The 24,422-nt window shown below is 44.3% G+C and overlaps 1 pseudogene; it reads right to left on the bottom strand.

The window, feature by feature from the left end:
- Positions 1-858: 858 nt before the first annotated feature.
- On the bottom strand, positions 859-976 carry LOC136646891 (5S ribosomal RNA; annotated as a pseudogene).
- Positions 977-24,422: the final 23,446 nt, after the last annotated feature.

Genomic DNA, 24,422 nt, shown 5'->3' with positions numbered 1-24,422 from the left:
ACTTGATTAGCCCCATGTAGGGCTTTTAGGCCTAGGACAGGGGTTAGGATATGGGGGAGGCCTACTCCACCATTCCTGTCCCCCTCCTGGGCCTGAACCTGACAAGATTAACTTTTTTTCCTCATTAAAAAGCTGGCGTAGGTCTGAGGAGACCTATTTGATGCCAGGCAGCCTAGGGGTAAGTAAACAGAATTTTTACTTACCTCTCCAGGGCTGTCTGTCCACCCCCCCCCCCCCACAGCATATAGCAAATGCTCCATCAGTGGTGCTGCATGCTATGGGCTGGTGGGGGATAGGATTGGGCCACAAGTCTCATGATCATTTGGTAGGCAAAATAGTCACAATGAACTTGTGCTGTTGAATGCCTCCAAATATCCTGCTTTGTGTTGACAGAGGCTCAGATAATTGGATTGTGTCTTCATTTGATATGGTCAGTTCTGAGCATCCTTCTCCTTACCTCTCTATTTATCTTAAACCAGTATCCTCAATGTTCACTGACTCAATGTTAAAATTAGACACTGTTTTTCCAGGTTCTTCCTATCTGAGAAAGCTAGAAAACTGAAAATCCAAAACAACTGAAGTATGAGGCCATTCGTCATTTTCTGATCAAGGTGTTCCCCTTTCACCCTCTGTGGGCTAGATCTGCAAACAAAACCCACATATTTTTTTTCTTACTGTAATTGCACATTGTAGATTACTTTACAAAACTGCTACCATCTTATTGCCTGTTACTGTCACTTACATCATCCTCCCTCTACATGATGTGCTACAGCTTCACAGTACAGGGGACAGTGGCATCGCTGGGGGGTATGGACCGCACTGGGTTGGAAACCTTCAGTCTCGAAAGACTATGGTATAAGCCTACAGCACCCGGTATTCCCAAGCGGTCTCCCATCCAAGTACTAACCAGGCCTGACCCTGCTTAGCTTCCGAGATCAGACGAGATCGGGCATGTGCGGAGTGCATGACCAAAATCACTAAAATTGTGGTTTGTAGGAATAATACCATCATGTTATATACCATTCAATTTGTAATTTACAGTAGAATGCAATAAAAAAGCCCACTTTGAAATATCTGTGTTCTATCTAAAGGTATAGCCAAAAAACAGTGGGGGGGGGGGCTTATGGTACATCACCATGCCCACTACCTGGGTCATTGCCCTGCCCACTGCATGGGAGAAGGTCCATCAAGGGGATGACTTGTTGGCCTTCTGCACAGGATGATGCAAACCCTGGTGACGCCACTGGACGGTGGTACCCAATGAACCATTAGGGGACTGGTAGGGGCACTGTGGGGTGCTTAGTGGAGGGCTTTGCCCAAAGCGCCCAGCAACATGGCGCTGACACTGTACTTGACATACACACCATTTAGTAACAGGGCTTTAAACTAAGTATCCGAACATACACCATCTCCCATGCAATGATGTCAGGAAATGATCCTAGCCTCCAGAGTGGGAGAAGCAATTTAAACAAAACAATTAAACCTGCAAACAACGTGAACTGGATTTTTTTCTGTGCAACCTAACATAAATAGGTGCTTAGACATTTCATGCTAAAAAGCAAATGCACTGCTCTGTGCATCTGTGTGATTATTTGTTCTAAGCCGAAGGTGGTAAATGACTGATGCCCCCCTATGCATGTGACAGAAGTAACAAAGAAACAAAGGGAGGGGCCAGGACTTGCACACACTAGGAGCATGCATGTCAGTAATTCAGAGAAGTGCAGTCAGGGGAGGCACAGCCTCACCAGACCCAAAAAATAATAAAACAAACCCCAAGGACCCAACAAGTAAAAAGAAGAAAAGTTCCCTGCCTTTCCACTCTGCTCCTTTCTTCTTAAGCAGAGTCAGTGAGTTAAGCAGCACACACGCACATTACAATACACAGGGAAGCAGCCAGCAGCTAATTTGCTGCAATCATGGCTGGTTTCTTAGGGTAGGGGTCTCTAAACTTTTTGACTGAAGGGCCATAGCAAATATCTGACACAGTGTCAAGGGCCCAAAAAGAATTAAATATAAAATTTAAATAAATACATTAGAGATGTAACTTAGATTAATGAAGCAACTGTTACCCTGCACATCCCTGATCTTGTCTGATCTTGGAAGCTAAGCAGGGTCAGGCCTGGTTAGTACTTGGATGGGAGACCACTTGGGAATACCAGGTGCTGTAGGCTTATACCATAGTCTTTCGAAACTGAAGGTTGCCAACCATTTAGATGAATGAATCAATGAATTCATCTAAATTGAACATGGGTTCAAATGTCCAGGATTTCTCCAAGCACCAACATAGCCCATAGCACACACTTAAATGGACCCCCATTCCCCCACCCCACAAGCACAACTCCGGTTGTGGTTGGTCAACTGGGCCAGAGGCTCTCAGGGGATCCAAGGCTGGCCACGGATCAGACGGAGGTTCACCGCAGGCCTCATCTGGTCCCCGGGCCAGGGTTTGGAGATCCCTGTCTTAGGAGAAAAAAATGGTAGGGTGCCTATATCAGCTATCTCTGGGGAGGCAGCAGGAAGATTTGCCTCAGCAGGTTGGGTTGTAATCCTGGCTGGTTTTCAATTTAAAAAACAAAAAACAGGGTGACTTACTTCCAATTTAAAAACAAAACAAAACATGCATCAGCAAACTCTGGAGAATCAGCAGGATGTGTAGCTTCAGTTCTGTTTGACAAAAGCCATGAAAAAAGCAGGTTGCCTGTACAAAGGGACCAGCTTTCTCTAAAGCACCAGGGGAGGCAGTTTTCTAGTTGCCTCAGGAGGCATGTTGCTGAGTTCTTCCTAACTCTGAGTGGGGGAAGAAGAGGTGAGGCTTTTTAAAGATTTATTTCTGGGAGAGGGAACAGAGAGAGAGAGAGAGTTTGTGTGGTTTTTTTAAGGAAGGTACTGAGAAAGACTGAGCTTAAGGGGGGGCGGGAGGAAAGAGTGAATGTGTATTCATGTGGCTGTGTCTCCCCAGACTCAGGACCTCATCGCACATCACTGCAGTAATCATATGGGGCTGGTCAAAGAATGAAAGTATAATCTGAGCAGCTACAGATTCCTGTGCTGTGTCATGCCCTCCTCCTTCTTTCAGGACTTCCTCCTGTGGGAACCTGACCTACGGTAACTATGTACAGCTTGACTACCACTCAAAGTCCTATTTGCTAAACTGAACCTTGAATTATGCCAGACTTGGCTATGTACCTACCTTTGCTCTCCCTCCTGTAATTCTGTCTGCTCCAGAACCTGACCTTCATGCCACTGTTGGTCCCTGAATCCAACTGAGGCCTGACAGTCCTCTGAAGCAAGTCAAAATTGCCCACAAAAACATGTTTCCAAAAGGCATTCACTGATCCCCTCCCCCATTCAGCTGCCCACCAATTGTAGTAAAGAATATGTTAATTCAGTGCTTCAGTCTTTTTAGTGCCATGACCCATTTTGTTGGCCACAGTGACCTTGGAGCACCCCAGAATGCCTTGTGGCAGCCAAGTAACACTCCAGAATGCCCTGCGATGCCACAGCCTGTGCCAGCCCATGACTCACATTGTTGACTCGGTAGTGTCCCAGAATGCCTTGTGGCAGCTGGGTAGAACTCCAGAATGCCTTGCTCTGCATTCTACAGCCAGTGCGAGTGTATGAGCCACCAAAAATTGGATCATAACCCACTGGTGGGTTGTGACCCTCAGTTTGGGAACGATTGTGTTAATAGCCTCCTTGGAATTGGTTTTATCTTTACTTTTTTTCTTTTCTATATAGCTTTTCTTTATTCTTTTATTATAAGCACACTGCAGCTATTAATGCCTTACTTTCAATTTCTTTTTCAAAGTGGAATAGACACTCATGTCCAAATTAGGAGATTCCTGATTCAAAGATAGCATTTGTGGGAAACTTGTTTGGAAAAGCGATACATAGCATGTCCCTGTCAGAATATGAGTGATTCATACATTTTGCTGACAGGAACTCAGAGACACTTTCAAAATAGGGTTGTAAGTAAACATGCTATAAATTATTCAAGGCCATGTTAATATAATTGCAGCTCACTCTGATTGAAGGAGGATGCTGTCTGATGGATGCCTTTCATTTAAAGCCATAAGGTGCCTAAAGAAATTATTATGACCTTCTTAACATAGTAATTTTATTATCAAGAACTTCCTAAGAATACAGTGCTAAGAAGTGTTTAAGTACTCCTGGCATGTGAAGCTTTCTTTAGAAATTCCAGCATTTCGGATTTCCATGCTGATTGTTGCCTGGTTTCCCAGTTCTGGTCACTGTGGCAGGGTGACCACCTCCTTTGTAGCTGGGCTTGGGACCATCCTTGGCGAGGAAGGAAACACATTGAGGAAGATCTAAGGTCAACCAGCGATTGACCATTGACAAGGCTAGAAATATAGCCAACAATCGCCAAGAATGTAAGTGTGTCATGAATGACGCACTGATCGCAGCGCCACCTACAGCAGTATGTTGGTTCCCAAGCAGCAGTTAAGGACTGAAGAAGAAGAACAGTTGTCAGAGTGGAGTTGCCATCCACCTGATATTTCTGCCACCTGATATTTCTGAGGTGGGAGTTTGATATCAAAAAGTGATGTAAAAACATTGCCACATTTTGAAAAATGGGGAAAAAATTCTGTCACCAGGTTAGATCCCCGAAGTACATAGTTGGAGCCCAGATGTGGCTCCAAAGGGCCCTGAGATTATTGGGCCCTCCCCCACCGTAGCACACATACGTACTGACTCTTTTCCTTCCTTCCAGGCCTATTCCCCATGCACAGCTCTTATCAGCCACCCTCTGTCTTGTGCTGCTCCTCACAAAACCAGGCCATTAAAAATGCCGCAACAATTTCGAATACCTTTACTGCGGAACAGCAATATTATATTTATGGCCCAATCCTATGGGTTCATTGGGCCAGTGGAATGTGCATTCTGCTGGTATAATGAGTTTTGTGACTGTCGCAAATGTGACACCTCCAGAGCATGCAGCCTGGCTGCCAGCACAAGTGGCAAGCAACTGGATCCACATGAGGATGGACCAGGCCTTTCTGCTAGAACGGGTAAGGTTGTGCAGGGGTCAGGCAGGAGCTGGGGATGGAGTGGAATTGGGTGAAGGTGGGCAGAATGCAGAGGAGATGGGGTGGGATGGGCAAATTGGACCTGGGATGGGGTAGGTTCGGCTCTAGTGGCACCCACCAAATCCTAATCCCCTTCCCAGGCATGAACAGTCTGCCCAGGTCAATGTGGACTTGCACCAGCTATCAAGCTGGCACAGGTCCAAGTTGACCCATGGCAGCTACTGGGGCTTCCTGGGGAGGGAACAGATGTTACCTTACACTGCATAGGTCTCAACATGCCAACCGCCTCCGAGGGATATAGCAGACGCTGTGTTGGCGCCGCTGCAGCACCACACAGGGAATTAGGTTTGAATCTTTTCATAGATATTTTGGAGATTTCTGTTAAAAAATCTTCCAGGGTTTGGAGTATTTCTTGGGACCTAAGCAAGAAATGAACAGCATGGATTGAATAAACTCAATGAAAAAAATGTCAATATATCTTACTGATATATATTTCCTCTGTGAATAAAGACACTAGGAGCCAAAGTGCATGTCATGGTACAGTTTTTCCTGAATTGCACCACTTTAAATTGTAGGTGCAGGATCACATGCTTAAATGTGCACCCATGGAGAGGGAAGCCCAACACATAAAACAGGTGGCTTGAAAGTGAGAAAGTTAGTATAGATTAGGATGTTTGTCTGTACTCACTAGTTACCTATCAGCACAATCCTATGCATGTCTACTCAGATGTAAGTCCCATTGTATTCAGTGGGGTTTGTGTTCAATGGGGCTTGTTTCCAGGAAAGCATGTATACGATTGTAGCCTATGTGTGTTGAGTTGTTCCCCATCCAAAGTCAAAATGGTAGAGTTCAAGAAGAAGTACATCACAATCTTCTTGCACTAGTAAATGTTTGTTCTAGATAGTCACCCCAACCTGTGTCTGCTTATATGTTCCACACTTATCTCTGTCAAGTGGAATGGGACAAGAACTGTACTTTCATTCCAATGGCAGAACTGGGAGGCTTTTTCCTGATCCGCTCCCCATCTTTCTACATTATCTCTCATTTTCCAGTTTTCAAATGAGGTTTATGGAGGAGCTAAGTACCATCTGTTTGCCAGAGAAGATCCCCCATCTTTGCAGGAACACAATCTGAGACCACATTGTGGAAGTTTTAGTAAAAGGTCGCTGTGGTTCAGAAACAGGAGTCTCAGGCTTGAAAGGTTTCTTTTCCAAAGCTAAGCCTCTGGGGTCCCTGAATAATTGTCATGTAAGAAGCCAAACAGCAAAACAGAGCTGCTATGATGAACTTCCAGCAATCAACGTAGCTGAGAACTATTGAGGGTAAATGGTTGTGGCATAACGTGAAATGCTTTGCTTAAATAAAAATAGCTCCAGGGAAAACAAAATGGTTTGGGATTCCAGCTTGTTAACAGAATATAAGCATAGGCTTACGAAAAGACAAAAAATGGATTTAACATAATATTGTTTAAGTTCTTAGTCCTTTTCCATGCCGAGATTAGAATCTTCCCAGCTCCAGGTTTGTATTTGAAATGGTACATCATCCTTTATTCTTAATAATAATCTCATGCATATCCAGAACACATCTGGTACCAACAATCCTTTGGCATTTGGGAATTCAGCTTGTGCTCCCCCTAATCAACCTGCACAGGGTGTCACCTGTTGGATCAACGCAGATCCAAATTGGCAAGTGGCTGCCTTATGGAAAATAGTGACTGCTTTTCTAGGCACACTTTGATCCTGGTGCTGCAGTCCTCAAGCAAGGAAAAGGTGGATACTTGTCACAGAGCTCTATGAGACATTGGGCTCTTTCCTTCTTGCACCCTGCATTTCTGACTAGCATCACTCCATGCTTCAAATGTTAAAAAAGAGATCAACTAAGCCCTTTATGTAATAATGCAATAAATGTCATATGAACTTTGGCCCTGAGTGCCTTTGCCCCTTTTCTCCAGAGTTAAGCAGAATTGTACTAAAATTTCATTCCTGTGATTATCATAAGATTATCTGCTTATGTCTTGTAGAAGTGAGTCAATGGGCAGAAGATACCACTTTTTCTTCCTTTCAGTCCAAAGTAGTGAGAAGTTGCTGCTGGAGCAGAAGAAGGTTGTGGCCAGGCTTCCTCCAATCTCCCAGCCAGTCAAGGGATCCAGTAGCCTCAGAGATAAGTAGGAGGAGGGGGTTCTGTCACCCACTGGTCCTCCTTCCTGCCAGTAGACTTGTTCAGGCTCACTAGCTGGCCAGCCTCCTCCAGACTACCCTCATCTCCGGCTAGCCTAGAGTTATATGGAGTATCTCCACCCACTTGCTCCACCCCTTCCTCCCAGCCAGGCTACATAAGCCTGGCCTGACAGCCTTCTAAGCCCCCGATAATGGGAACACTTGCCTCCTCTGCTTCCCTGGAGCCTGCTAATGGTGGTTCTACTCCCCTTGCCCCAGATGTCAGTTGCCTGACTGGCCTTCTCCCTCAGTCACAGTGGGACCAACCTGATTGCGATCTAGGAGGAAGGGGCGGCGCTCCTGTACCTCTTGCCTCCTTGGGGTTGGCCCTGCTGACAATTTGGGGAGGCCCCATGTTGCTGCTACCGTTCCCGTTGAAAAGCCTGCTGACTAGGAACTTGACTGTGTCAAGTAACCCAGATGAGTGGGGTCCTGAGCCAGATCCCAGACAGCAGCCAGGACATATGGGATTGTAATTGGGGTGTGTCAGTGCAGTGCTTTTCAGCTTAGCAGGTGAGAGGTTGGAAGAAAAGAAGTCAAAGAGATGAAGCCCTGGTCTTAAAACAAATGAACATGGAAACTTTTGAGATAAATGAATATACTTCCCTTTCACATTAGGATTATAGTGGCAAATGTCCTCTGGCATCATAGACTAGTGACTAAACTGATTTCCCACTGGCAGCTATTTGAAGTTCTCAAGATACATGGGGGCCTCTTGTTGGCCTGGCAGAGAGAGTCTACAAAATGTGCCACCACCCTGGCTGCAGCATTGTTTACAAGCCTGAAGATCAGCTCACTGCAACACTATTTGAGAAGCATTAATGAACAAAGAAGAGAAAACGGCTGCTGTAGATCTCTGGCTGGAAGGAGTTTAACCTACAGGCCACTGAACAAAATGATCTTGGCTTGGTGTTTACAAATATGTTGACCCTGAAATACAGGAACATAAACTTGAAAGTGTTTTAGAGAAAGTCACAGTGGGATACTTTTTTCAATCCAACATAAATAACAAATGTTCAAAAAAAAGATGTAAGCATCTGTCAAATCTGGGCTGAACCACTGACACAATAAACCAAGGACATAATGGGCAAAATGCTGAATAATAATACACTGGGGGTGAAAAGAAACAGCATGTTTTAAAATGAAATGTATATTTGACAATCATTGGGTGCTATCCAAAAAGAATTCGTCAGAATGGGCAGCCCAATCCGCCATAACTCCCTGCGTGGCAATGCAGGAGCACCAGTGCAGCATCTACTGGGAGGGTTTTGGCTTGTTGAGGCCTCCTTGAGGTAAGGACTAGCAGCCACTGTGGGTCAACTTGAACCTATGCCAGAGATATCATTAGCACCAGTCCACATTGACCCATGAGGACTGAAGGCCCGGGAAGGGGATCAGGCTTTGGCAGTACCACTGCTGCTGAACCTGGCCCCATTCCTGGGCCTGGTCCACTCTCCACCCTGCTCCCACACCCATCTCCACCCGGTTTCACTCACCCCTGCCTCCCTCCTGATCCCTGCATGGCCTTACCTGCACTGGCAGGCATTCTCAATCCATCCATCTTCGCATGGACACAACAAATGTTGTCAATGCATAGGAGGTTAGCAGATTCCAAAGATTACTCCTGAAAATATATAAAAACATTTTTATCAGTTTGGAACTACTGATATATGACTCATCTATCTCTATTATAAATATATTTTCAATGTCCTTATTGTAAGTTGTGTTTTTGCAGACAGTATGGTGGCTATTTGCTTCCTCGTACTCATGTTGCAAGGATTGTTTCTCCCTGTAGTTTGCATAGAAATTAAATTAAAAATTGGGACTGTATTATTGTTTCCTTGTAATGGGCTATCTGGAATGAAAATTAAAGAGCCAAGACTACTGGCATCAAATTTTATCAAGGGGAATGCAGAGGAACAAAGACTGAAGTGGTCTGCAGTCTTCAGTCACAAACAAGTGTCTATAGGCAAGTCTGCCTGATCATGGGCAGTTATTTCAAGTGATGAGATGAAAAGGTCAGGTCTGTGCTATGCAGCATGACAAGGCAAAATATCTGGCCTTTGTTGTATCAGCCTGAACCTTTCAGGTCTGATGTATGGGAAACATTGTGGAAGACCTATAGACAGCAGGAGGCCTTAAGAGTGTAATTACCACCCTCAGTATCCAAATGGTGGAATTTCATGTGTGAATCAGCAGGAGAAGTCTTTTTTCAGGCACTTTTTTAAAATGACAGTACAAAAAGAAACAAAAATAAACTTTAAAAATAATCCTTCCACCATTTTGAATAAATAATATTCCTGTGAGGCTTTTTGGGAACCAGGCTAGACAGACCAATCAAATGGTTATGTTAGTCATGTTGCTTAGCCTTTTCCCAGACTCCACCATGCCCATAAACAGTTTATTATAGGTTCTTTCCCCTGCCCCAAAGGATAACAAAAGAAGTCCAGGAAATGTAGGGCTGTAATTCTTAACTGATGCGAACATAGCCTCTGTCTTTCTGAGAAAGCGAAGTTAGGTCTCATGTTTGCATTAAAAATAGACCTAAGCAACCAATTCAGTTGACGAGCCCAAGTGAGAACTCAACACTTCTCTCACAACCTAGCATAAATTACAATAAATGGAATATGCCGTGGAACACATTCAAGATGGTTTGCACCCAGTGGGTTCCCAGACCAGGAAACATTCACTGGGCTGTGTTCTCAACTGCTGCAAAACCATGTAAGGGCCAAGCACTAAGTAACCATATTAATCACAAGCTACAGCTATGGCATGACATTTCCGTTGGGCAAAAGAATAACTTCTCAGTAGTGAATTATCATTTTTCACGTAAGCAGTCTTCCACAGGCCCAGGCACCAGAAATATACTGAGTCTACCGACTGGAATAACCATGCAGGCACCCTCACTAAAGAGGCTGCCTCTGGTAGCAAACCTGATTGCAGAGAACTAATGGAACCAGTAGTTACTCAAAGTAAAACTTTAGGTTCAGGAATCCCCACCTTAACTTTGAGTACATTTTAGGAAGGAGATACAGAGATTCAGGATCTAGCTGAAATTGAAAAGGATCTTACAGGGAAATATAAAATAGAGGAAAAAGACAATATCTGGTAGGCAGTATATGCCTCGAGGAACCAAGCACATGTATTGGCATGTGCGTTCGCACTCGGCAATTCTGTGTTTGCCTTGGTGGAATGTGTAAAATGACCTTCTGCTTCAGACTGCAGAATATGTCCCTAATTAGTTTCAGAGATTAACATTAAAAAGTAGTTTGGTTATTCATTCACAGTGCAATCCTATACTTGGTTACTAGGAAGTAAGATCCTCTATGTTCAATGGGGCTTACTCCCAGGGAAGTGGATTGCCATCTTAGACACAAGCCAATTACAACTTTTTTGTATTTGGAGTTTGGTTCTAGTTCAGGTTAGCGTTAGGGTTCAGATTCAAGACAACCAATTGATTTTAGTTCCAGGCAGGGATGGGAACTCAAGTCATGTGACAGGTCTGAGTCACAAAAACATGTGTGTTTCACTGACTCATGTACACTCGAGTCAGGCATGTCACTGATTCAGACACTGAGTTTGAGCAACTGATTTGGAAATGTGTCCCACATGTGCAGACTTGACTCTGTGTCTGGGTGTGCTTGCTTACTTTGTTTTGGCATGTGAAACACCCTATGGGGCCATAATTCAGACAGGGCAAGCAGTAGCAGAAAATTTCCAGCCAGGAGGAAGGGAAGGGTTAATGTTTTGCATTGAGCAGGAGATGGGAGAGGCAGGCAGGAGCTGGCTCCCTTGTCCATCTCTGAAGGAACTGATGATGATTGGATGAAGGATGGATTGTCTTTTTTTTTTATACCAACATTAAAGGGAATAATAAAAGCTTCTTCAAATATGTTAGAAGCGGGAAACCCGCCAGAGAAGTGGTTGGCCCCCTCAATGGTGAGGGAGGGAAAGGGTGATAAAAGGAGACTTAGAGATAGCAGAGAAATTAAACGAGTTCTTTGCATCTGTCTTCATGGCAGAAGACCTTGGGCAGATACCGCTGCCTGAACAGCCCCTCCTGACCAAGGAATTAAGTCAAATAGAGGTTAAAAGAGAAGATATTTCAGACTCAATTGACAAATTAAAGATCAATAAGTCCCCCGGGGCCTGATGGCATCCACCCAAGAGTTATTAAGGGATTGAAGAATGAAGTTGCTGATCTCTTGACTAAAATATGCAACTGGTCCCTCAAAATGGCCACGGTGCCAGAAGATTGGAGGATAGCAAATGTCACACCGATTTTTTAAAAAGGAAAGAGGGGGGAACCGGGAAACTATAGGCTGGTCAGTCTGACATCTATACTGGGTAAGATGGTGGAATGCCTCATCAAAGATAGAATCTCAAAACACATAGACCTGGGGTCGGCAACCCGTGGCTCCAGAGTCGCATGCGGCTCTTTCAGCCATCTGCTGCAGCTCTGTGCAGGGCCAACCTGTCCCAGGGGGAAAGGGGGTTGCTCCCCGCAGGTGCCGGGGCTGAAGGGGTGAGCCAGACAAGGCCAATGGGAGTCTCCCACGACGCGGCCGCCGCTCACCAGCCCGAGCAAGCGCTCGCGCAGCTCTGACGCCTCCTGCGGCTACGCCGACGAATGTATGAGAGGGCACAAACGGCCGGCGCACCTGCACATGCAGCCGCGCTGACGAGGGTGGGAGAAGCAGCCCAGCTGCCCATCCCGCGCCTCCCCTCCCAGGCCAAGCTGGCCGGCGGGCAGGCAGGCAGGATCAACATAGACTGCTCCTGTGCCTGGAGGCTCCTCCTCTCTTGGGCTCAGCTCTCCTGGTGGGTCACAAAGTGCTGAGCTTCCAGCCTCAACACAGTTGAGGCCAGATCAGAGAGGGATGGCGCGGGCGGGACGAAGAGGAGGGCGCCAGAGCAGCTCCTGCCCAAAGAGCCCCTGCCGCCCCCGAGGGCGAGCCCCCCCGCCGCTGCACGTCCCCTCCTGCCCGAGCCGCAATGCCAGCTGCCTGCCTGTGTGGGGGAGGGCGTGTAAACAAACGGGGTTTTAACACCCTGACCACGTGCAGCCCTGACCCCCATGCAACCCTGACTCCCCTTCCCACAAGCAGCCCTGACCAACACATGGGATGAAGAGGAGGGTGCCAGAGTGCAACACACTATAGTTTTTTTATACATAGCATAAAGGTAAAAAAAAAAAAACTATATATGCAGTGTTATCTTCATTTTAGATGTCAAAAGGGTTTTGTGGCTCCTGAGGTTTTCTTTTTTCCAGAAAATGGGTCCAAATGGCTCTTTGAGTGTTTAAGGTTGCCTACCCCTGATGTAGACGAACAAGCCTTGCTGAGGGAGAATCAGCATGGCTTCTGTAAGGGTAAGTCTTGCCTCACAAACCTTTTAGAATTCTTTGAAAAGGTCAACAGGCATGTGGATGCCTCGACTCAAGTCTTACCAAGGTGCCAAGTTCCCACCCCTGGTTTCAGGTTCAGTCTGGTTTGCTGACAAACCTTTCTGCACATTTTTGGAGGTCCAGATTTGGTTAACTCCCTAATCAGGAGCCAATTCTGACTGAAGCTCTTCCTGGATATTTTTCCAGGATGTTGTTCAGCTGAAGAGACCCCAAATCTCTAGTATTACTTTTAGTTGACTACTCGAGATTGATTGCCGATTCTGGGAGACTTCATGCAACTGAAGCGATCAAAGGCCTTGCTTTCCCTGACCAGCTCATAAAATGCTTTGGATTGGAAATGGAATCTGGGACCTTTTGGATGCAGGGCATATACACTATCACTGGGCTAACATGATGCTGCCATACTGAGTCAGACGGTTCATCTACTAACTCAGTATTGGCTATTCTGATTGGCAGTGGCTCATCAAGGTCTCAGGCAATAGCCTTTCCACCCCTACTACCTAGATCCTTTAACAAAGTATGCCAGGACTTGAATCTGAGATTCTGCATGTAAGGCACATGTGTCCAGCTTTGTGATCTTTGGTGCAAGGGGAAACTGCCAGCAACAGCTGCCAAACAAGACCTCCAAGCTAATTGCCTGGTGACAACATCATCACTGGGTGCTGAAACCTCTGAAAACCCAATCCTGAAGAAGGTGCCAGCTCACTGCTGGTGCGGCCTGTTGCAGACATGCTGTGGGTCATGCCTGCGACTGTTAGCTGGCACAGCTTGAGTCAGAGGCTGTATTTACATGAACAGTGTACAGCTTGCTCACTGTGCCTGAATTCAGCAGAACCTGAGTTTGTGAATCTCTAGCACTGATGAGGACAGATGAGAAATATGTACACTGACCTTTTCCTACCTTAACTATCTTGATTACTTCAAGTATGTTAACTGATCACTCAGAATCTTTAAGCAATTTTGAGTTAATACACTGACAGTCCAGTTCTATTGTGGATTAGGCTGTCAGGGGTAGGGAGGGCTTTATGACAGCAGAACAGGCTTCCACTATTGTAAAATAACTGCTGATGGAGTGTGCAGTGCTCTGTTGGTGGCCATTTTGGGAGTGCTGCTGCAAGAGGTGGCAGTGTTCTCCGTCCATCACCAGACCCTGCTGCAGCTGCCAGGCAGGTAAGGCAGCAGTGCAGGGCTGGGGAATGAAACCAGGCGGACTGGGGATGGAAAGGGGGGAGAAACAGGTGTGGGAGCGATGGATCTGGTGGCAATGGCACATACTGAATCCTATCCCCTCCATCAGCTGCCTCCCCACCCACTTTCTCTCCTTGAACTTGTACCAGCTAAAGCAGTGGTTCTCACACATTTAGCACAGGGACCAGGGCCTAGGAGAGGGGGGTAAAGGGTGTAATTTGTACCCAGGCCCAGGGTCAGAAAGGGGGTCCAGGAGCCAAAGGTGGGGGCCCAGAAATTTCCTGGGATTTTACATTTTCCAATCTCACTCAGACTTACTGCCACACAGAATGCACATGGTACATGGCAGCAACTACTGCCGGAAGCCACATGCACCAGGCCCAGGAATGCATACATTCCTTAACAGTGTCACATCTGAGAGGAAGCTGGCCAGCTCCAGGAGCTCTTTGGCTTGTAGATCTGCTTACAATGGATGAGTGGATGGGAGCTCTGGGACACAGCTGTGAGGCTACAACTGCTGCAGAAGTGGTGCCCACCCCATTGCCTCCCCATTCTGTTTCACCCCTCCCTCTTTGGGAAGGGGCCCTAAAGAAACTTTGTACCCCCTGATTGAATTCCTCTTGGAGGCCCTGACAGGGACCCACTTTTTAGAATGTCAGAACCCAGCGGAAGTGATGTCATGACCGGAAGTGACATCATCAGGCAGGAAAATTTTTAACAATTCAAGCTGCAATCCTACCCACACTTACCCAGGAGTAAGTCCCATTTACTATCATTGTTAAAAGAATATACGCAGTAGCTTGGTAAAAGTACAGGTCTGTCACATTTCCCCAAATGCAGTCACATACCATGGGAGCATCAAGTCTAATATATTAAAAATAAAATATTGAAATGAATGGGAATCCACCTGAAATTGGTTCACGACCCACATAGTAGGTCTCAATCCACAGTTTGAGAAACACGGAGCTAAAGAGTTGGTGCAGGTCCAAGGAGACCCATTATGGAGTGGGAGGCTTACACAGGGGTAAATGGTATTTAAATCTCCTTTTCCCTCTGAACCCTCCGTATCCAACTCCACCACCACCACCCCGCTGGATACAGTGCACTCTTTTACAGGGTGGCTGCACCAGCGGGGGAAGGAGGAGGATAGGATTGGGCTCTCAGCAGTGGTGTAGCTAAGGGGGTGCAGGGGGTAGCAGTTGCATTGGGCATCAAGCTTTTGGGGGGCAACAAGCTGAGCTTGACACTAGTGACCAAAATTGTGAAAATCTTGGTATGTATGAATAATACCATCATGTTATACATTATTGGAAAGGTAATTTAATGCTGAATGCAGTGAAGCAAACTGCATTGGAATATCTGTATTCTATCAAAAGATATGGTCAATTAACCAGAAAATGAAAACACTGCCTTATGGAACAAAAAGTGGATTTTCTTAACTCAAAACTGACCTATGAGACTGATTGTTCTGAGAGCCAATGACATGTTATTTTGTTATTGACATGTTGCAATGTCATGTTTTCATGATACAGCATGAAACCAATAAGGTGTTAACATAAGTCCTCTCATATTTCCATGTATCATAATACAGTTACCTCTGCTACCTGGGTAAAAGGCACTTTTTCAAGCAGTGCTCCTGTTATATTGAGCAGGAGGAGAACAACCATCCCTCTGCACCCCAACACAGGAGCACACTTTTTATTTATTTACTTAATTAAATTTGATTTTTTCTGCGGGGGGGGGGGGCTACAAATCTTCTTTGACCCCAGGTAGCAGATAGATGCCTTAGCTATGCCACTGTCTGGGGGGAGGTAGCACAGCAAGTGGGTGACAAGCTGCTGGGGGGGATGGGTTCCTCCCAGTTTGCACTTTTTAAAAAACCTGGGCGTGACATCACTTCTGGGGCAACATTTTGAGCTTGGCACCAGGCTACATGATCATTAGCTATGCCACTGGCTCTCAGAAAGCTCAATTGCTATGTAGAGAGTCATCAGCCTGCTTTTGAACATCCTGTAATGTAAGAAGAATGATTATGTCTTCCATTGGCAATCCCCAAAAATCACAAGAATAGGGACCTGACATCATTATAACTACACTGTTCCAGTTTCAGAGGGGAAAAAAAAAAAAGACATGAATACCATAGCATACTAGTTTGTTTTTTTTAACTAAATCAATCAGGATGTCATTTTTTTTTCCCCTGAAGGACAAGCACCCACCCTTTCCCCATTCCCTGAAGAACAGACTCATCTCTGCTAGTGGCCTCTGGCTACTGCCTGCCTTGCTCCCTGCCCACCTACGATGAACAGCAGCTCCTCCCACCTGCACTTAAAAGCCAACTGCAGGCTACCGGCAGTTGATCGGAGCATTTTCTCAGTCTTCCAGCGTGGGTGAGCCAGTGATCTCCTCTTCCTGGATCTTGCACACTCAAGGTAGGGCTGCTTCTGACTCCTGTGCTTCAGTGGCATCTGGATGTTTTGTGGAATGCCAGCTCTGCTACTTCTCTGCAGCTTGGTTGGCCAGTGGGATCCTTTCCACTGACAAGTAGCAAGCTGTTATTTTAACAATGAAGGAAGATTGCTGAAATTACTGGGGAATATATAACATCTGTGCCTATGAAAGATTGTTTTTCCTTTCAGTAGTTTAAAAAAAAATGCCTGGAAATGATATTTAACTTTTTGAATTTTGTTTGTATCTTAATGAGAGAAGTCCAGTTAAAGTTATCAGCAAAAAAACTGCACTTTAAAGATCTCCTTTGTACTGGAAAGGGGCCTGTTGATTGTTGTGTGCAAACCATACCCTCTCTTTCCCAAAGGGCATCTTATACACATTTTACTGCCTTGCAAATAAGGCATAGCTGGATTGTTGTCTTGGTGAAAGACAAGTAGATGTTTGACAGCAGGTAGATCAATCAACATCAATCAGGTAGATGTTTGACAACAGGGATGAGTTGTCCCCCTGAGACCCTGAGAATGTGTTTCCAGAGCGAGATTCTGAAAACACAGAGTGATGTACACAATACCTTGGGTGAATAAATTGCATTCAATTTTTCTGTGCATGTAGGAACTTAACAGTTACAGATCTTCTCCTCTCTGCCTGCATCTTGGAAATCTTTTCTACAGTGAGAGTTATGTTTACATAGACTAGAGCGTCAGTAAGAAGAGATCTGGCAAATCAGAGGCACAAAAGGCTGGAGTTTTGGGAAGCAATTCTGAAATTCACCTTTCTACCTCCCTGAGCTATCCTGACAGAAATTCATCCAAAGCACTGGTGTCAGTTTATCACATCGTGAGGGAGCCAAGGCATTCAACCACGTAGTTAGTCACATTTTAAAAAGAAATTCCATCATATAAACTCTCATCCAAGAATGCATGCAGAGTTTTCTGAAATACAAATCATCAGGAATTAGCCATGTGTAAGAAGTAGCTGTTAGCCATACCAAGAAAAAAAATGGAGTTGCATGATTTGGTATGGAGGATATTTCTGCATTCTTTAAAGCGAATCTATGTCACATAATTCCCTTTCTGAGCAATGCTTTGCTATTGAATATTTTTTTCTTAATTTCTCTCTTTAAAAATGCAACAGAATAGGTTTTTTTTTGTAATCGGTCCTTGGTGGAATGCCACAAACTCAGTAAAATTTATCTGGGCTGTGTGTTTGATGCAATGAGTATTATATACTATATACTGTGTATAAAAAGTATGGTAAGCATCTGAATTTTTATCTCATAGTAGCAGGAAAAAGTCCATCCAAAAGTTACATAAGTGTCTGATGTCTTCTGAAATTGCCATTACAGTAGAGAACATTTAGCTAAGCTTTGTGGAGAGGGGGGGAAAAGTCTATTCCTTTTGAAAAACAAATGCTGCACGTTTTTGTTTTCTTACAAGAAAAATGTAATAGACTTTGCCCTCTCATCTGGTATTTTGCAGTCACTTCCCAATTAGATATTTATTATCAGGTCTTCAGCAAAGCAAGAAACAAAACAAAACCCTTGAAAGGTTATAATTGAAGGAATGTGTTGTCTCAATAATTCAGGTTAAAATAAGATCCTACTGTGAAATTCCATTTCTCATACAAGTTTTTCTTAACCAAATATTTCTGAAAATGTACTTCAAGCGCTATTCCCAGAAGGACACATTTCCCAAAATGCATTTAACACAGAATAGCTACATTTGTTGAAATTCAGAGGCTGCTGTGAAATGAGTTGGATTGTTGCTTTTGAAAATACTTGGGTACAATGGCTGATAGAGTTAGTTGAAAGGAATATTCCTAAAATAAACTTGACTCTTCTGCAGGTGATTTTTTTTCCCCACTTCAAAAATAGGTCAGAAGTTCAGTCAAGTGTCACTTCATGGCTTTGGACTAGATGGAGAAAACAAAGCACAGCTGAGCTTCAGAAACTGTGTGTTTTTTTCTTTTAAACTTCAGATGTGCTTTTAGGATTTATTAGAAAATACAATCTCATGCGGGTATTGAAACAGAGTGTTATCAATAGAATAAGAACGATGCAATAAAGACTGTTCAGTGTGATCAAACCAAGAGCACCTTACAAATGTACCAAATTGTAAAAATTCAGACACTCACTGAATTTAATTGCTAAGCCAGTTGAGTGCTTTATCACAGGTGAAGCGGGTTGATAATATGCATGGCTATAGTGATCTCTAGGAAACATTGCAGAACACCTCTTTACAGAAATAAAATTTCAACACTTTTTGTGTGTAGGAGAGCATTCTTTGTAGCTCTTTTAATTCTTTTGCTGACTATGGGCCCAATCCTATTCAATTTTCCAGTGCTGGTGCTGCTGTGCCAATGGGGTATGCACTGCTTCGTGTGATGGGAAGGCAGTCACAGATGCATCCTCAAGGTATGGGGACATTTGTTCCTTTGCCTCCGGACTGCATTGAGGCAGTACTGGTGCTAGAAAGTTGGATAGGATTGGGCCCTTAGTTCTGCTATTTGGACTTTTCCTCTTTTATCTTCCTCCGTATCAATATGCTATAGTGTTCTGGGTTTCACGAGCGTTCGTGATTGTTAGCAGTTTATTTTATTCATTTGGTTTCTCACTTGTACCATGCAACGCTCTCTTCTTTAGGGGATGGTGTCACAATCATTTTTAAAATTGTCACTTTCTTGTTCATTGTAAGCTTGCATCTGTAACTGTAAATTGCAGGATTTTTGCATAAGAGATAGTGAACTGCACTTTCTGAGGGAAGTACTCCTGCCAGAATGTGATGTGTCAAAGTAATATGGACACATTCATTCATTTCTCTTAAATGTTTCCCCAATCCTGTATTTAAGGCCTTCTCATAAGTTCTTTGAAAATCCTTTTTGCTTCATTGAGAAAAATCCTGCTGTCTTCATTGCAGCTTTCTTTCTAATAAAAAGTACCAATCACAGGTGCATGCACACACCCACCCCACATTATTACTTAAGTACAAATAATCTGTCACATAAGGATGCATCATTGACCGACTTTCTTTTTTACTTCCAGCAATTTGTGTTTATACAGAACTATTCCTCTAGGGCAGACTGGATACTTACCTGTTAAGTCTCCTCATTTTCCCTGTCATGAAACTTCCTTGAGCTATTTTGGCTTGTGGAACTTAATTAAATGATTGTGATACAGACACCTGTAGCATGGTTCATCCATGCACCCTGTGATGCTTATCCAGAAGAATTCTTTTTCTACAGCCTTAAAAATTGCCCTAAAAATGAGAGTCCAGTTACCACACTGGCACCTCCCTTCCCTCCTGACTGAAGGCTTGAAGTACTGTCCTTTATATGACTACTCAGAAGTAAGTACCACTAAGTTCAAGTCCCATGTGTATAGATGGAATTCAAGTTCCAGGTGTGTATAGATTGCAGCCTTAAGGCCCAATCCTAACCAACTTTCCAGCACTGGTGTAGCTGTGCCAACAGGGCAACCTCTACATCTGGGGGGGGGGCAGTCACAGAGGCCTCCTCAAGGTAAAAGAGCATTTGTTCCCTTATATCGGGGCTGCATTGCAGCTGCATCGGACCTAGAAAGTTGGATAGGATTGGGCCCTTAATCAATGAGGGCTTGAACTCCTCTCTTTTCCAAGGTAACTTGCATAGTTCAATTTCTCCTTTGTTGTGTTACTTCTCTGGTAGGCGTGTACATCTTTTTTCAGAATGAACAAATGATTAGTTCAAATTTGGCCCTTTTCGTTCATTTTTCATGGGTTACAAAACAAGCGGAAAGAGGTTTCTGAATGAAATGGCATTCATGGCCCCCTTTATTTTGAGAATGATGGGTTCCCTACTCTGCCTTGTCCTGTGGCCAAGCTCTTTTACACGTTGAAAGAAGAAATGGAAAGGTAGACGCATTGTGTCAGTATGGAAAAAAATCACCCCCATCAGAGCTGGCTGGCACATGGAACTGCATGACTCTTGCAACTTTAAACAGTTAAAAAAAATAAACAAACCATGTTTTCTACACTACAAGGTAAACTCCCTATTTGTCAAACAAATGGAGTTCCCAAGATATCCAGCCTCATTATTGTAATGATAGTGTTATTCATCATTATTGTAATTACTATAAATCATGGGCAGCCAGTCGTAATGGGGCAGCCCATGCCACAAAACAGTCTGCCAAAATGGCCGCTGCTGTACTCCGCAGGACTAGGGAGGCAGCTGAAGGTCTCCCTGAGATAAGGGAACTTTTGTGGGTACATTTGTTCCTTTACCTCATGTTGAGCCCCAGCAGCTGCTTTGGGTCTACTCAGATCTGGACCAGCTGAATTTCTGGCAAAGTACTGAGTTGACCCATGTAGGACTGTCAGGCATGGAAGGGAGGATAGGATGCTGCAGCAGTCTCTGCTGCCATTACCACCTCCTTCTGGGCCTGAACCGCCCTCCTCCCCACCCTTCTCCTGCCCAGTTTTGCCCACTCCCTGCCTTCCTCCCATCCTCCTCCAGCCCCAGAACACTACTCTGCAGCTTGGCAGGGAACTTACCATCAGTGGGGCTTGGGGTTCCTCTGACCAATGCAGAGACCCAGTGTCCTCCTTATGGTCACTTTTGTGATGGCTGTCTCCTAGGCAGCACTCTGGAGACTGGACTGGGGTAGCTCAGCATCTCAGTCTGCAATTCTATAATATTTTCCTGGGAATAAGTCCCATTGGACTTAATGGGACTTATATCTGAAATATATATCAAATTCAAATACATTTGAAATACTGTATGTACAATACAGTAGCCATACCTCAAGAAGGCTTCTGTAGAACTTGAAACAGGTGCAAAAGTGGGCAACCAATATGATCAGAGGGCTGGAGCACCTTCTTAAATGGAAAGGCTACAACATTTGGGGCTTTCTAGCTTGGAAAGAAAGCAATTAAGAGAGGACATGATTGAGACTGATGCATGAGGTAGAGAGAGTGGATGGAGAGGTCATTTCCCTTTCGCACAATACAGGAACCAGGACCATAGAAAGACAGTGATTGGCAGGAGGTTTAGGATGGAGCAAAGGAGGCATTTCTTCACATAGCACATACTGTAATTTGTCTGTGGAATTATTTGCCACAAGATATGGCACTTAAATGGCTTTAAGAGCGGACAAAGCTGTGGAGGACAGGTCTATCAATGGCTACTAGTTATGGCGGCTGTGCACTACCTCCAGATCGAGTTGTAGGATGCTTCTGAATATCTGTTGCAGGGAGCAACAGAGGGAAAGTCTGCCTTTCTCTCCTGCTTATGGGCTTCCCAGAGGCAGCTGGTGTGCTAGTGTGGGGAACAGGATGCTGGATAAGACAGGCTTTTGGCCTGATGCACCAGGGTTTCTCCTGATTTTTGTAACAAGTTATTTTTATCTAACAAACAGAAACAGGTTTTAATAAGAAAAACAAATGAAATAAAAAAATCGCAAAAAGTTTCTGCACTCTTGTTATCCAGCCCTGCATGCCACTCACACGGTGCTCTGTTAGATCAGCTGAACAGCTCACATGAGGCTTCTGTAACTTGGCTAGCAACCTGGCTGCTTTGCATGCTACCTGCATGACTTTCACCATAATTGTGTCCAATATTTGTAATATACTGTAATTGGACAATTGTTCGTTGCATGTTGTTTTTTTTTACATAGGTTACATGAGTTAGAGTGTTTGAATTTGGAAGACAACAACTCTAAGTGTAAAAATCCACACTCTTTACAATCCGCATTGCACACCTCAAATTTTATGTTTCTGTTAAAGTCAACATCCTTAGAACAATATGTTAGGAACAGAATTTTGCCCAGGTTATCAATACTTAAAATTCTGTGCAAATATGGGTGAGTTCACAGCTTCAGTTGGTTTGTGGAACTTGACCTGCCCTGTGCTGAGAAGAAATTCCCATATTTATATCTGTTTATAGGAGAATTGCAGAAATATTTAACAGGAAACCTATTCCATGAACAATGTACTTTGTTGAGATTCTTATCTGCGGCCATTTAATCCCTTGCCCTGGGTAAGCTCCAGTAGCTGCAATGAGTCAACTTGAACCTGTGCTAGCGATATCACTGGAGCAAGTCTGAGTTGCTCCATGTCGGTGGATCAGGCCCAGGAAGGGGATAGGATATGGGGTGCATTGGTGCTGCTGATCCCGCCCTCTCCCAGGCCTGTTCTACCCACCCTCATTGCTGCCCTCTCCCCACCCTCCACCCACCCCTGCGCCAGACTTAATTTGTCAGATGGGTATCCCTGTAGCTCTAGCCTTCCCGCCAGCATGCTTACTAGAGGCACTTTCACAAAGTGCAGTTCTAGGATAGGATTAGGCCAGAAAGCTAAATTCCTATATATTTACCTGGGATTAAATCTCATTAGGCTTAAAGAGACTTACTTCTGAGTAGTTAGCCATAGGCTTGCATGTTAAGTCTATCATGCAGAATAGCAGGGAAACCAAAGCAGGTACCATGTGGCTTGTGGATTTGGGATACCCTAAATGACTAAATGACCCTAAATGATACCCTAAATGACTAAAGTACTACCAAGACCTAGAAAAAAGTTCCCATGAGTTAGTAATGTCCTAAGTCATAGTTGCGCAAAGTATGCTTGTAGGAGCGCTGGGGCTCCCTGGGACCTCTCCATGAGCACAGAATGTGGCCACCATCTGCCCCCTGCATGGTTTGCTCTGTCCCTCCTGCTCTTCTCCTGTTCGTGGCTCTCTTTCCTCATTCCCTTTCTGATTAGGTTCTTTGGATCTGGTCTCGGAGCCTACCACAAAGTGTTACCCACTTGCTGCACTCCAGTGTTACATTAATATGCTGAACCAATAGTGTCTGAAGCTGTAAGATGGCCTGTTCTCACAGTGTACATGTTCAATGCCTGTATCTTGAATACAAATGTGTACTGGCTATTTTGCACATTCACTTTTCAGTTGGCTTTCTTCAAGCTCATATCAGCATTCACAAGTGACCCATTCCAGACAAAAAGGCGCCATGATGTCACTTAGGGAAACACCCTGTCAGTGCTCAGTTCTGGTGGATGGGTTCTGCCTGTAGTTTATATGAAAGGGCAAAGGTGGTATTGACTTGACAAGGCTGATACGGTGTTTACAAGTGGTAATTTTGACCATGCAGACTAATCTGTTTAAATGCACAGGGGGAAAACAGTTTTCCCACATTAAGACATTTTCTACTTTACAAACTGTTTTGTTTATACATGTCACATTGCATCAAGTGTGTAGGAAGCTGCAGAAGACAGGGAAATATAAGATTCTCCTTGCTATTTTTGTGAACTAATGAATTGTTCATACTGCAGTGTTTTGGCTTGAGTTATTGTCTCTGCACAGCATCCAGACAGACAGATCACGAACCAAATTGTGGATTTCCCATCTTGTTTGATACTTGAGCACTACAAAACTGAATTGTCCAGATCCACTAATGATACTGTTTTACAACTACTAGCATAGTTCCACTGTGCACCAACAAAATTCATGATCCAGCGTGATTCGCTATAATGAAAATGTTATATACATTCTTAAGCTTCTCTTTGCCTCCTCATTTAGCACGTACGCCCTGGTTCATTTGATCATGAGGGCTACAAGTTTGGTGTTTGTTTTAAGGGAGAGAATTGTCAAGACACTTGTTGAAACCCTTCACACTGTACTCTATAAAACAGATTTCATGATTCCTGAAGCAATTACAACCACGTACTAATTCAGTAATCTTGAATAATTAATGTTATGTAACATTTTAATTTTGCTAAGCATGGGAGTTACTACCGGTCTTTTGGATCATGCCTCTTGATCTGGAAGGGAGTGTACCTTTGTGGGCTCCCATGTCCTTGCAGGGCTATAATGTTTTAATAAGTAAAAGCCAATATTTTGATTTTTCACAATTTCCCAGATAAATTCTGGTAATTGATTGTGTAGTCTGCAACTATGCACACTGGATTTTATGCATGAAGACCATGTTCTAATGTAACAGCCCCACATGGATGCCTGGGGATGCTGGTTGTGGGGCTGTCATGGTGTATATACAGTAAGTGAGGAGGGCAGGTGTTTTCATCTGTGTGCATGAAATAGATGGGGTATGGTATTGTCCAGTCAAGTCCTATCATTTTTCTATGATA

The sequence above is a fragment of the Tiliqua scincoides genome, chromosome 3, assembly GCF_035046505.1.
Source record: "Tiliqua scincoides isolate rTilSci1 chromosome 3, rTilSci1.hap2, whole genome shotgun sequence".
Taxonomy (NCBI): domain Eukaryota; kingdom Metazoa; phylum Chordata; class Lepidosauria; order Squamata; family Scincidae; genus Tiliqua; species Tiliqua scincoides.
This window is presented reverse-complemented; position numbering and strand designations above follow the sequence as displayed.